Here is a 15,293-nt window from a genome sequence, read left to right on the forward strand (position 1 = left end):
TCCACATTTTGGCGATTGTAAATTGAGCTGCAATCAACAGTCTAGTACAAGAGTCCTTATGACAAAAGGATTTCTTTCCTTCTGGGTAGATGCCCAGTAATTTGTGGCCTAGCATATACGGTCTGTTTTAGAGAATGGTTCATGTGTACTTAAGAAAAATGTGTATTATGTTCTTGGGTTAAGTATTGTATCGTCTGTAAGTCTAGTTGTCTTATACTGTTTAGATTTCTGTGTCCTTCTTGATTTCATTCCTGGTTATTCTGTCAGTATTGAAAGAAGCTTATATCTATATTGTTTTATTGAATTAATTTTGAGAACACTTAAGAGAAAAAAGGGGGACAAAGGATGTAATTACAGTGTCTTATAATGTACAAAATACCTTTACTGGCACTTTTTTTTTTAATGGCTTCTAATTACTGTTTGGTGTCATTTGCTTTCAGCTTGAAGAACTTCTTTAGTATTTCTTATGAAATAAATATTCAATTAGCAAATTCTGTGAATTTTGTTTTTGTTTTTGTCTTTCTGGGATGTCTTGATTTCACCTTTCATTTTATAAAGAGAACAGTGTTACTGGATATGAGATTCAGCATTCACAATTTGCTACTTTTAGGATTTTGAATATTTAATTCTTCTGCCTTCTGGCCTTCTTTGCTTCTGATGAGAAGTCAGCTTTTAACCTTATTAGGGTTTCCTTTTATTTGACAAGTCAGTTTTTTCCCCTTTCTGCTTTCAAGATTTTCTTTGCCTTTGGCTGTTACCATTTTGACTGGTGTGTGTCTTTTGGTTTATCCTGTTTGGAGTTTATTGAGCTTGATGGATGTACATATTAACAATGTTTTCCATGAAATTTGGGAAGATTTCAACCATTTTTAAAGAATATTTTTCTGCTTTACTCTTTTTTTCTCCTAAAGATGTATGTTTCAGTCCATTTTTGTTGTTATCAACTAAGTAAGTTATAAAGAAAAGAAATTTCTTATAGTTATGGGGGCTGGGAATTCTAAGAGTTTGGAGTTGGCCTCTGGTGAGAGCCTTCTTGCTGGTGGGGGCTCTGTGCAGAATCCTGAGGTGGCACAGGGCATCAGATCACACTCTTGTGAGGGGGCACAAGAGTGAAAGCCAAACTTATTTTTATAACACACCCACTCTCATGATGACTCACTCCCTTGATAATCCATTAGTCCATGAGTGAATTTCTTTTTTTTTTTTTTTTTTGAGACAGAGTCTCAAGCTGTCGCCCTGGGTAGACTACCGTGGCATCACAGCTCACAGCAACCTCAAGCTCTTGGGCTTAAGCGATTCTCTGGCCTCAGCCTCCCAAGTAGCTGGGACCACAAGTGCCTGTCATAACTCCCGGCTATTTTTTTTTGTTGTTGCAGTCCTCATTGTTGTTTTAGCTGGCTGGGACCAGGTTCAAACCTGCCAGCCTCAGTGTATGTGGCTGGCGCCTACACACTGAGCTACGGGCACTGCCCCATGTGTGGATTCTTAAAGGTCCTACTTCTCAACACTACTGCATTGGGGTCCAGGTTTCCATTGCATGAATTTTGGGGGCACACATGCATACCATAGCTATCTCCCACTTTTCTCTGAAGCTCTGCTCATTTTTCTTCATTCTTTTTATTCTCTCTTCTTCAAATTGCATAATTATTATTAATCTATCCTAAGCTCTTTGATTCTTCTGTCTATTCAAATCAATTGTTGAGCTCTTCTGAGCAGTTTTTCCATTTCATTTTTTGTATTTTTCAATTCCAAAATTTCACTTTGTTTCTTTTTTAATGATTTTTCTTTATTGATGCTATATATTTTCTAGTTGATGAAACATAGTGATCATACTTTAATTTTTTATACATTATGCAGCACATGACCATATATTAAATAAGATATCCTGAAATGGAAACACATAAAACAAAGTTATATGTGGTCAGTTAATGAAAATGTGACCCTAGGCTCTTAGGAACCTAACCCTGTATTTCTCCTAGGAGTGATAGTTTGTACTTGCTAATTCAGTGCGTGGTGACTTTGTAGAACTCAACCTCTGTGAATAATGAGAACACACTGTAATTATATCTTTGTTGTTGATCTTTTTAACTGAATTTAAATAGCAATTCCAGCAATGTCAGATGTTTCATGTTGTACATAATGAACTTCCAAATGCTTTACTTTGATTTTATGAATTAGATGAAATAATCAATTATTGGAATTAACTGATATTTTTCTGTTTGATGTATCTCCTTTCACTGATAAAAAGCTGGCATCATTTATTTAAGTGTGAATTTTTTCTACTGATGGAGCCAATAAACTAAGAGCTATCACTTTACCCTGGACTGTGTAAATAAGACTGTTTGACTATTTGGAATCAGAACTGAGCAAGATAAAATAAAATATCATTTAATCTAGATGAAAAGTCATGCTTTGTAGAATACTATGTACAGCACCTTCTGCTTTTGTTAAAATGTTGTCTTCAAGCTAGGCACGGCAAAGGTAGCAACACTGAGTATTTCTTCTATGTTAGAAGACTGGAGGAGTTAGCTGTCCCTTGCTGCTTCTGTCTGAGTGTCCTTCCTTTTCCTGCAGGTGGGCTGGGTGCTGTCTTTGAGAGTGAGGCATCAGTTACAGTGCATCTAGAGATAGGTATTACTATTACTATTAGGTATCTTTCAGATTTAACCACACATTAAATTGACAGCTGACTTCATTGTACATGCATCTCACACACAGCTTGATGAGATCATGGCAGAGCCTGAAAGTACAAATTAGTCTCAGCTTATTTTAATGCTACCTTTAAAAAATCATTAGAAAATGAAAATTCTAGGACAGACAGTAAATTAGTGGGACACTGAGAGAACAGGCATCAATTGGGACTGTCTCAGGCAAACTGACACACATGGACACTTTACCAAACATGTATTCTTTCAAACATCTTCTAATCCCCAAATCTTGATTACTGTTTTCCTGTCAAAAAAGCTGTGCCCTGAATATGATTCACTTGTTTGTGACTGTTTAGTAATTTCCACAACATTATGCACATGGAAAAGAATGTGAAATGTTCTTTTAGCCAGTTTTATTCATTGTGGCATTTCTTTTCTTTTTTTTTTTTTTTTGAACATTTTCTATTTGTCCTAAAACTTTTATTAAATTTTGCATGCCTTCATTTTTAAACTAAAGACATGTAATCAGCTATGGAATTATTTTCCATTAAATTAGTTCTTTTGTTATCTTAATAAAAATATATAGTAATTTACAAATGAAGGTTGAAAATGAAGGGAAAGTAGTTTTTACATATATTTGGTAAAAATAGATTATCTGAATATGAGTATAATATTATTTTATATTCTATTACAGAATAAATTGAAAGGATTTACCATACATCTTACGACTCTTCAGGAACCTTGGGAAATATGTAAGTGACAAGTGTTTTTTAAAGTGAGATTTCTGAAACATTAAGTAATTTGACCTCATTGGTTTCTGGCAAAGTAGGCAGTGAGACATACCTTACTTTGGTGATTTACCTCTTTATCTTTTCAATGAAATATTAGTTACTTTATTAAATAACTAATAGTTTACACGAATCTTCATGTAACATTTCCCTAATATTTCATAAATCATATTATCCAGGGAATTTTAGGTTTATTTTCTATAATAATAATGAAGACATTGTTAACAACACAGGAGTGTGTCATATAGCAAAACTTCAAGCAGTAAAAGAATTCATTAAATGCAGTATAGTTCCTTGGTTTGTACTTAGGAACTGAAGAAAGACATTAGCAAAAAAACAGGTGAAATGTAAATAAAATTTGTAGTAAAGTTAATATTAATATATATTGCTTAGTTTTGACAAATGTACTGTGGTTGTGTAAGATACTAACTTTGTGGAAAACTGGGTCAAAGTACACAGGAATGTACTATCTTTGTAACTATTTTGTAAAACTAAAATTATTCTAAAATTAAAGCAAAAGAATCAAATTATTGATTTGAAAATTATAGTTTAGAAGTTGCTTTTCTGTGAAGTGGTAAAAATCACAATTATCAATTATTTTAAAAAGTCTAGGTTCCATGGAATAAAAGTATTTTTGAATTTGGGATTTCATTTTTTTGAACATTGGTATGGTGTTTTTAAATATTTTCTTATACTTAGTTACAGATTTTCTCTTTGATTTTTTGGGGTACTTCGGTATTCTCTGGTCGTTTTGTCTAGCGCTTTGAATTAAGTAGACCCTTTAAATGGTTCCTAGTACCCTGCTTTTTCTTTTTCTTTTCTTTAGCGTAATGTGTACTGACAAAAGGGCCAATGATGTGACCTGGTGGTTTGGAGTTGAGACCCTGTTAGTATAGTTTTGTTCAGTTATATATCTCCTTGAGCTTCTAGGTCAAGTATTAGACACAGTTGATGTATTGTTCAACGAGTATGTATAACAGTGAACATAACTCTTACATAGTCATTTCTGTAATTGATCTAAAATGATACAGAATTGATCATTAATAGAAATAATAGAAATTCAAATAATAGAAATTCTCAGTTTCCAGCATGCTCTTTTGCTTTTCTATAAATATTAAAAGAACTCTGTCATTTGCTGAAACTATTATGTAACTTTTCATCAGTAAAAAAATAGCCTGCTGGGCTTATGAATGATTTCCTGCTTTTGTAACTAACTTTATTAATGACTTTAGTCATAAAATTTCATAAAGGGAAATAAAATTATTATACTTAAAGGATATAGACATTTAAAACAACAAAACCATGCCTAAATAACTCTTATACAATAATCATCCAGCTTGGAGATTTCTGCTTTGCTTGATAATCTTTATTTAGAAGCGATATTAGAAGTAATCTCATGTTAATAGATTTATAGCTTTACTTTATTTATTTAACATGATTGTGCTAACATTGGTAGAAAAGTTCAGAAAAGGAGAGGATAGTTTTTTCAAGCTAAGTTTAAATGCCATTGATCATGTAATAGTTTACACAAAACAAACAAAATAAAACTTTTATTCTGTTCTAGAAGAGCACTAAAAGTATTGTTTTTAGGGGTATTCTTACCATTCAATTGGCTGATATTTTGTGGTCATCAAAGTATAAATAAGAATGGCAAATGCGTGTATATTGAAACCAGCCACTTTACTTAAATTAATCTTCACAACCTATGGGATAAATTGGAATTCTCTTTACAGATAAGGCTGGGAGGGTAACAGTTATCTCCTCCTAACCCTGAGACTAGAGGACAGCAAGAACAAGTGCCCTTTGTGGGCAGTACCTGTAGCTCCTTTCATAATGTGAGCTGACACATTTCCATGGACACATGGTAAACTTCAAATTACTTTACCTCTTCTGGGTAATATTTGGTCATACCAGGTGACCTGGAGCAGATCTCCCTGGGTGACTAGCCTGGAGTAAGGTCTTACACATTCTCTGGTCTAGACTTGATCTGACTCATTCTACAGTCCTCTTTCGTGTCACTTGTTGTGTGTCACTTGATGAATTGCTGAACACTCACTTATATGCTTCACTGAGCACAAACCAAGAACTTCTGGCAGCTCCAGGGAACATGCTCTCAACAAACCTCCTGGTCAGTGTTGGACAACCAGTAGTTCCTAGTAGTTTTGAGAGCTTTGATCCAGAAACTAGAACACACACCCGAGACCAGGAATAGGGTAGTTGAGTAGCTGATAGGTGAAATGCAGCTATCCAGACTCAGTCAGTTGTTCAGAAGTCAGAAATAAAAGCAGCATGTGACTCCAAAAGGTGGTTTTTGAAGAGGGCTATGATGGTTGTCCATGGATTTCATAGTTGTAGACGCACAATAATTCCAATTTATTTCTGAGGAAGAGTCATAAAAATACAGAATCTCTTTTGCTGCCTTCTCTAAATGGTCTCCAAAAGATGACCTTTTTCAGGACTTAGTCCTTGTCCTTCCATTTTTATTTTCTATAAGATGTCATGTGATCTCTTGCTTTAAGTTCCACCTATTATTCCAAATTTATTTATTTACCATGATCTCTCTCAGGAGCTCTAGACTCGTATTTATGTGATTTCAATACCTACATTTGAAAGTAGAATAAACACTTCAAATCTAATATGTCTAAAATAGAACTTGAACTCTCCTCCGAAAATCTACCCCTTTCCTCTTTATCTTGGTTGTTCAGGCCAAAAACCGAAAGTCATCTGTGACTTTTCCTTTCATACCTGACATCCTGTCCATGAGTAAGGCCTTCGTGCCTTCTTTTCAATGTATATCCCAAACCACCCTTGCCCACCCCCCACTCCTTACCCCTACTACCCTAACAAAGTCCCCATCATGTTACCTAGAAGGAAGAAGTGGTCATCTAACTAACTTTCCTTATCTCCTCCTATAAGTCCCAAGTCAGTTCTTCATTTAGGAATGAAAATTTTCTTCTGAAAATGTTTTCTCATTCTCTGCCACTAATACGCAAGATAAAACCATAATTCTCACCTTGTCATACCAGGCCTGCTCATTTGATCTCCTGCCTCTCTTTCAAGCCTCACTAGCTTTCCTGCTGTTCCCTAGATACTCCAGGTCCGTTTGTAATCAGCTAATTTCCACCCCCTTCTGGGACCCCACACCCTCACATCAATTAGTCCAGCAGACACATTGAGCTTCTTTGTTAGACAGTGAGTTCTCCATCACTGACAGTGTACAAGTAGAGGCCGATCAGTCTCATGCAGGGATGTTACGGAGGGAAAATGTGCTGAAGTAGAGGGAGGAAAGAGTTGATTTCCAGTCTTCCCAATTCTGAGATTATATCAGCCTTTAGAAGCTTCTGTTTTCAGAAGCAGTTCTTCTTAGAGTCCTCCTTTGCATGTCAGGAGCTTTCTCCAATAAAGTTTCTAGCATTTTGAGATGAGAATTTCTGATGGCTCAGGAGAAAGAAGAGCTTCTATTAAGATTGATTTCCAGTCTGAATGGCCAGAGTCTTAATCTAAGGAGTTTACTTTGAGGCATTTTTCTCTCTCATTTTTTATTTTTCATTACTTCTATTGATTTTTTTTCTATGCAGATTCCCTAATAGTGAAAAAAGTTCAAGTTTCAGAATAAAATAGCACGCTACTTGGAAATAGCATTTGCTCAGAATTTGTAAGAAATGGAAAATTCACCTCGCTCCTACCCTATGCAAGAAGCTCCTTGAGACCATAAGCAACTGTGTTTTGAATGTTTCATTTGAAGGCTAGGCAGCTATTCCCTTATTGTCTCTTAGAGAAGGTGAAAATATGATTTAAATAACAGAGAACTTTAAGTTGTAAGTTGACCTGCCATGCAAATTCAAGTTTCTTTTAACTGCTGAACTGTGGTGCTTGGAATTGATAATATAGGAAAGAATGATTTTCAGGTTCTGAAAGTACTTCATATTTATCACTTCTGAAAGGAAGCACATAAGTAATAGATGACACATTCAACAACTGATTCTGGTGTATCACAGCTTCCTTCTGCGCTTGGCCTGCCTCACCCTAGCATGTGTCTGGGACACCACAGGAATCATTGTTCTGATGACACTGTTCTGACTGTTCAAGAAAGGTCGGACTCTATAATGTGTCATCAACTTGAATCTCTTGATATTGCTGTGTTTTCTCTGGGTTTCTGGCTTTGCTGTCTGTCTCTGTCCTTTAGATTTGACTCCTCCTTCTTCCTGATTATTATCTTGACTTCACATAAACAAAACTGCAGCAGTGATCCAATATATACAGTTTGGACTGTCTTCTGTATTGATATTTATGTCTGAGCTTGAGTGAGGGACCCTCCTAGGTGGAGAGATAAATAGTAGTACCTCCTTGATTACAAAGGTAATGTAAGCTTCGAACATGTGTCATGATTCTTGATCTCGTCTATACATTTGGGATTGACTTTTTGCATATGGCCTTAGCAGAAGACTAATGTACTCAAATACCTATCCAACAGAAGTAATAAATGCAGAGAGGAAAAAAAGAAATTCTCAAAAGTAGTATACTTTTCTGAGTCATACAGCTGCTTAGAACAAATCTGAGTACCAAGGATAAAGTAAAAGGTCCACATATAATGTTATAATAGAAAGTTCAGGTCTTAAAATGGTATATTTGATTCACTTAGAGCCTCTTTATTTACTCTCCTCTGAATGATAATAGCAAACATGTAAAGAGCATTTACCATGTTTCAAGTGCCTTATTTATTTTAGCTAATTTAATCCTCACAGCAATCCTGTAAGGTATGTACTATGATAATAGTCCCCATTTACCACTAAGTCTTGGACAAGTTAAGTTTTGGCCTAAAGTTACAGAGCTTCTTGTGTCTGAGCTGAGATTCAAATCCAGCTACATAACCACCTGCTATATTGACCCTTCAGTTAGTTCCCTAATTCATAATTTTAAGAAGCCTGGTTTTTCAGAGCAGAGCAGGTTAGAAGTTACCAATGTAAAGGAGAGTTTGGTGACTTAAAATCCCCACTTTAGTGTATGTCTTTTAATGAAATGATTACATATTAGGGGAGTTCTATACAGTGTTAACAGTTATAATAGTAAAATAATTGAAAACAATAGGGAAGTTAAATAATTGTAAATAATTACATAAACTAGGGCACTGCTTTTCAAACTTTTATGTGTATGCAGATCATTTAGAATCTTGTTAAAATGTATATTTAGTTCAGTAGGTTCATGGTGTAGCCCAAGATTCTACAGTTCTAACAAGTTTGGGGGTAATTCTGATGCTGCTAATCCATGGATCCCACTCTAAGAAGCAAAGAATTTCAGGATACTCATAGTATGTTTGTTAAGAACAGGTCCAGGACTGCAGAGGTGAATGGGTACCTTAGACATCTTACTGATGCCCATAATGTATGTAAAAGTAATTAAAAATTTGAAATATTGTGAGAATTACCAACATGTGACACATAGACACAAAGTGAGTACGTGCTATTGGAAAAATGGGATGGCTAGATTTGGTCAACTCAGGGTTTCTGTAAACCTTCAATCTATAAAAAACACAGTATCTGTTAAGATCAGTAAAGGAAAGTGCAGTAAAATGAGGTATGTCTCTATACAGATGAATATGTATGTGTGTGTATGTATGCTGAGCAAAATTGAAGAAAAGGCTGGGTTCTGTGGGATGAATCACTTGAGTTCAGGAGTTCGAGACTAGCCTGAGCAAGAGCGAGACCCGACCCCCATCTCTACTAGAAATAGAGAAACTAGCCTGACTTTGTGTCAGGTGCCTGTAGTCACCACTACTTGGGAGGCTGAGGCAAAAGAATTGCTGTGAGCTATGATGCTAGGGCACTCTACTCAGGGCAACAGAGTAAGACTGTCTCAAAAACAAAAAACAACAACAAAAACTAAAGAGACATGCCCAGTGTTAATAATTGTTATCTTTTGGGTGGTAGGTTTACAGATGGTGTATATTTTCATCTTTATATACAGGGTGACCATAAAGTTCTTGTAAGACAACTATTTTAAATTGCACATGAACTTTATAGCCACCCTGTATTTGGCAAATTTTATTAGTGAGCCTGCATGATTTTCTAATGTAGTTTGATTATTAAAGTTATTAAAACTTTTAAGTAAATGTATCTTCAAATTTGGTTCATGATAGCCTAGTCTTGGGGGAAACACTTAACTTCCTGTCACCTATATAACATCTTCAACTCCCTGCCCCCCAAAAAGCATGCTAATTTTTTTCCTCAGTAAATTTGTAAGCTATTTAGTGGTTTTGGGGGACTTTAGTTTAGGGCAGCTGCCTATACAAATAAGAAAGATCAAGTTTTTTAAGGACAATGATAATGAAATAAATACTATTTATGAATAATTAATGGGTTAGATATAGAAAATTTTACTTTTCAATATTCACTGATAATCCTCTACTTAGCATAAGTTTTTTATATGCAAAATCTGTTTGTGTTCAACTCCAAAAATATTAAATATAACATAAATATCCTTTACCTTCCTTCTTCCTCCTTTCTAGAGTATGCATAACAGATTTTGAGAGAGAGACCAATTTCCTTTTTAACTTTTCAATCTCTCTTTTAACTTTTTTGTTTTATTAAATCATAGCTGTGTACATTGATATCATCATGGGGCATCATACACTAGCTTCATAGACCGTTTGACACATTTTAAATGATGTACTTCACTCTCACTATGGAGCAGGGAAGGAAGTAGCAAAGCGAAAGCACGGAAAAGCCTAATTCATTTAAAGTTTATTTGCATGGTGTCCAACCTTTTTTCTGCAGCATATTAAAAGAATAAAAGTTGTCTTAGGTCACACAGTAAATACACAAACACTGAGGAAAGCTGATGAGCACACACACACACACAAAAGAAGAAGTCTGTGCATACTTTTCACAATATCCGACACCCCCGTTAAGCCACACAGATTTTAAATAATCTGCATGAAGCCCATGGGCTGCAGGTTAGACCCTCCTGGATAGAGTTTTTTAAAAAATGATTTAAAACTCTATGATATTTGATCAAATTTGTATTCAAATATAAGTTCAAATATAACTACAAGGTTAAATTAAATAATTTTTGTTTTATTCATCATTTTTGATAGCCCACGTGGCCTTTCATGGTTATAAATATTTAGAGTAGAACATAGTTATCAAAATATACCTAGTTAAGGGATTTATTCATTTAGCCATGAGATACTAATGGGGTCCAGAAGTATCATCAGACTATCAGCCAACTATGAAACTGGAGAAACACAGAGAATAAACTGTTTTCTGGCATTGGATAATAGAGCAGGACTGTGATCTTTGAGAGAAAGAAAACAAATAAGGGGATCCCCAACATCAGCCTGCTTTCTACTTGGAGACAGTTTCCAAACTGTGGTGGAAGGATGGGGAACACAAGAAGAATCTTGTGTTCTTCTGGTAATCTTTCTGAGTTGATTAAACAGAGGTCAAAGTTCAAGAAGTTAAGGTGGCTAATTATTGAAATAGAGAGTTCTAGAGAGGAGGAAGTTGGGCAGAGAACAATTTATGAAATCTGTACAGACGTGCTTTTGAGAACCTGGCTGACTACCAAATTGGGATGGACAGAGTGGAACCTCAAGAAGCTTGCAAGGATAATTTGTTAAGAAAAGAAAAATTGCCAACTTGCTGTAAGATTGGGACAAATTAGCCCCTAAATAAAGGTTCCTAACATAGGCCCTAAAAGAGCTTAAAACCAAGCCTCAGAAGAATCAAATTAATCTGCAAATAACTTAACTGTCTGCCAGAAGATGTCTGACACTTTTTAAACAAATAAGCACTCAAGAACATAAAGTTCAGTGAATTTCATCTAGTTAAACATTACTTGATAAGCCAGGAAGAGAAAGATCGGTTGAAAGAAGAAGGAGAAAGTCATATTTGAAATAAAAATATTAAACTATGTATTTGGTATTTACCATAAAAAAGTAAAAGGTCCTATATATTTGGGACACTGGATTAATGGGTTTTACGATGATGGATTTTATGGCGAGAATTACCAGTTTAGTACAACTGTAAGCTTGTTTTCTAAGATATCTCTGTTAATTACTGTTTCAGGTAACACAGGGCCTGGCATTCAGATTCTTATTAATACATGTCCAATGACAGAAGGTGCCCTCTTGCTTTGCGTCTCTGGTAGACTGTTACCCTGATCTCAAATGTGCCTTTTCATGTGACTCTTAAAGGTGGCATCAATTTCATTTCCACTCTGTCTTAAGAGTGGTTGTATAAGCTTTTCCCAGTTTTCTTAGAACATGTTTGAGGACCATTTAGGCAAGCAGGGTTTTAGAAGACAGTCTTGTGTTGGAAACGGTGGGAAATGGCCAGGCATGGTAGCTCACACCTGTAATCCTGCCACTCTGAGAGACCAAAGTAGGTGGATTGCTTGAGCTCAGGACTTTGAGTCCAGCCTGAGCTATAACGAGATCCCATCTCTACTAAAAATAGAGGAAAGAAAAAAAACTGAGGCAAGAGGATCTCTTGAGCCCAAGAGTAGGAAGTTGCTGTGAGCTATGATGATGCCAGGGCACTCTACCCAGGGCAACAACTTGAGACTCTCTCTCTCAAAAAAAAAAAAAAAAAAGAAACGATGGGAAAGGAGGAAGTTGGTAGCAGTTGCTGGGAATAATACCTTTAAGGAAACAATGCTGTTGCTAAGTTATTTTTAGAGATAAAGGCTTGCGCTTCTTATAATTTTTTAGCAGATAATTATGTTGCTAGACTACCAAGATGTAGGGAGTGAGATGAAGTTGAGAACAACCTTTTCAGGACTGCCAGGTCAGGGTGAAGGTCTTGGCAAATGACTCAAGTTAGTGTAGCATTTTAGAAAGCACATGGGCTGCGGAGGCAGGAGACCTTTTTTCTAGCTTTGGTTCTCTATTTTTCTTTGTGACCATGGCAAATTATGTAAGTTTTGTGAGTCTCACTCTCAAGTACTAAGAACTGACTCTCTAAGATCCTTTTTTAACTTTAAAATTCCATGACACACCAGAGTCCCAAGGTAGATAGAACAAGGTTTCTATAGCCCTTTTAGTTTTAATTTCACTAAACAAAGAAGTCAGCTTAATTTCGTCTTGTGAAATCAAGAGAAATTGTTTGCTTTCTACTTTGAATAAGGAGGATTAGAGGAAGGAATCATGTGTGACTCCTGTATTTATATTCTGTATATTCTACAGTATTAAATGTTGTAGTTGAATGTTCCAGTATTAACACCTGGAAGTAATCTGGTACCAGAGTGACTCAGAAATATTAAATCCCCAATTTTCCCAGACAAAACTGAGAAAGATGTTTATCTAGATTTCCAGAAGGTTATTATATTTTCTATTGGGATATGTGAGAGTCTGAAGATTGAGGATGCTGGGAGGTGGGCCTGCTGTGTGGTGCCAGTCAGACATTAGGCTGAAGGTCACCTGATCATTTTTCATTGATAAGCTCCTGTGTGCTGAAAAGGGTGCTAGCACTGAAGTTGTGTTTCATAAGATCTGCAGTAGCCAGGCTTCCGTCCTGAGTTGGGCATGGTCACAAGCAGGGTGGGCAGAGGGAGTTTTCACATAATGAACATGTCATAATTGTGAAAGAGCTGGGAAACTGTGCTGACTGAATATAATTTGTGCAGCAAAGTGTGACTCTCTTTGAAGGGAAGTTTTGTTCGAGCCAGATTCTAGAGGAAGAGCCACCAACAAAGGCTCCATCCGGACCAGCACAGAGAAGACGGGGCAGTGGACATTAGTTGCTTCTATTTTCTGTAGTCCTCACACTGAGGACTGAAAAATGGTTGGAAATTTTTATTTCCAGTTCTATCAAGAGCTTCTTCTGGGGAGGAGTGGGAGGGAACATTGTTTCATTTTAGAAATGTGTTTGTTTTAGTAAATAAACACGTTGAAAATTGAATAAATGCAAATAAAAATAAATTAGAAACTTGAATAAAAATGTGTATGATAGGGTTTTAAAGTCTTACTCTGTGGTAGTCCAGGCTTAAGATGTGGAGATCAGCGGTCAGTAAATTCTTTCCTCAGGAACTTAACTTGAGCAAGCCAGACAAATAAATGGCTAATATTTAGTATGTTTCATTCAGTTTTTGTAGACTGTCTCCCCTATGCAAGGTACTGTACTAGGTGGAACTGAAAGGTAAGATGGAGAAGCTAGACTAGGGTCTCTGTTCTCAAGGCATTTACAGTCCAGAGCCATGTGCGTAAACCAGTAACTGGAGTGCCAGGTACGTGGGGCATACAGGAGAGAATAAATAGAATGCGTGGGAGAGAATGATGCAGGCCTGATAACCGGGAATTTGTTCAGACTCAGATGCCTGTACCTTCAGATTTCTAGAGTCCTTGAGACTTCTTAAGACTTCTATAACTAAGGGAGCTAACTACTACTGAACTTTAATTGTGTGTTTTGTAGGTAAAGCTGCTTAGTATTAACGAGTTCATAGCTGAGCACCTGGGAGAAAAAGAATATTGAAGCTGATTAAGAAGATGATGGTGATGATTATGATTGAACTGCCCTCTGATTGTTGTAAATTACATCTAGAAATTTTTGAGGTTATAGGGAGATGCCTTTGGATCAAATACTATTCCCTATTAATTTACAGAAAAGATTTTTCTTGAATTTTAAATATACCTAAAAGAAATTGCACAGCCTCCCACAGTTGTTGACTCCTATAGGTCTTTGAGGTGGGGATTTTCTATTCAGCCCAGTGTCCTCCTGTCCAACTAAGGGGTTGCTTTCTCTCTTACTCATCATTAACATGTTGGTCTCTTTTTACAATAGTCAAGGCCTTTAGTTTAAATACTGAATTTTTAAATTGAAGGGTCCCAGGCTGTCCCTGGCCTGGCCTGTGGCATATGAGGCTTACCTTCATGCCTGAGCCCCAGGAGGCCCACTGTTTGCAGCTTTTAGGGAGTTAATAAGAACTTTAGTGGCCTGATTTGCTCATGCTTTATTGGCTAAAATCTAGATGATTTGAAGGAAGAAAGAATGGGATGTTATAAAGTACATAGCTATAACTTTCTTTCTTATAAAGAAAGTTATAGCTATGTACTAGAAGGCAAGTTCAAATTTTAAAAACCAGCACCAATATGGTACAGACAAGAATTAGAAGTTAGGAAGGGCTAAGAGTTTTTTTTTTCCTTTCCTTTTTTTTTTTATTGTTAAATCATAGCTGTGTACATTAGTGCAATCAAGGGGTACAATGTGCTGATTTCATATACAATCTGAAATATTCTCATCAAACTGTTCAACGCAGCCTTCATGGCATTTTCTTGGTTATTGTATGTAGACATTTGTATTCTGCCTGTAGTAAGTTTCGCCTGCACCCATTCTAAGATGCACCGTAGGTGTGGCTCTACCCATTACCCTCTCTCTATCCTAACCTCCCCTCTCCCTTCCCTTCCCGTGGCCCTTTCCCCATTTTCTTGTGCTAGTTGGGTTATACCCTTCATGTGAAAGCTATATATTAGCTTTATAGTAGGGCTGAGTACATTGGATACTTTTTCTTCCATTCCTGAGATACTTTGCTAAGAAGAATATGTTCTAGCTCCATCCATGTAAACATGAAAGAGGTAAAGTCTCCATCTTTCTTTAAGGCTGCATAATATTCCATGGTATACATGTACCACAATTTGCTAGTCCATTCGTGGGTCGATGGGCACTTGGGCTTCTTCTATGACTTAGCCATTGTGAATTGGGCTGCAAGAAACATTCTGGTACAGATGTCTTTGTTATATTGTGATTTTTGGTCTTCTGGGTATAAACCTAGTAAAGGAATGATAGGATTGAGTGGCAGGTCTATTTTTAGGTCCCTAAGTATTCTCCAAACATCCTTCCAAAAGGATGCATTCCCACCAGCA

At 36.3% G+C, this 15,293-nt stretch overlaps 1 protein-coding gene across 6 annotated transcripts in view; it reads left to right on the forward strand.

Annotated features, from left to right (window-relative positions):
* ZNF438 (zinc finger protein 438) overlaps positions 1 to 15,293 on the forward strand; it is a 150,088-nt gene that overhangs the window by 27,104 nt on the left and 107,691 nt on the right. For 5 of the 6 annotated variants that reach the window (XM_053573131.1, XM_053573130.1, XM_053573133.1 and 2 more), the window contains exon 2: positions 3,343 to 3,400. The gene's annotated coding sequence lies outside the window, so the exon portion shown is untranslated. Of the gene's footprint in view, positions 1 to 3,342; positions 3,401 to 15,293 lie in introns of those variants that run through there. The other variant, XM_053573132.1, reaches the window with a different exon arrangement.

Source organism: Nycticebus coucang, chromosome 20 (genome assembly GCF_027406575.1).
Source record: "Nycticebus coucang isolate mNycCou1 chromosome 20, mNycCou1.pri, whole genome shotgun sequence".
In the NCBI taxonomy this organism is placed as follows: domain Eukaryota; kingdom Metazoa; phylum Chordata; class Mammalia; order Primates; family Lorisidae; genus Nycticebus; species Nycticebus coucang.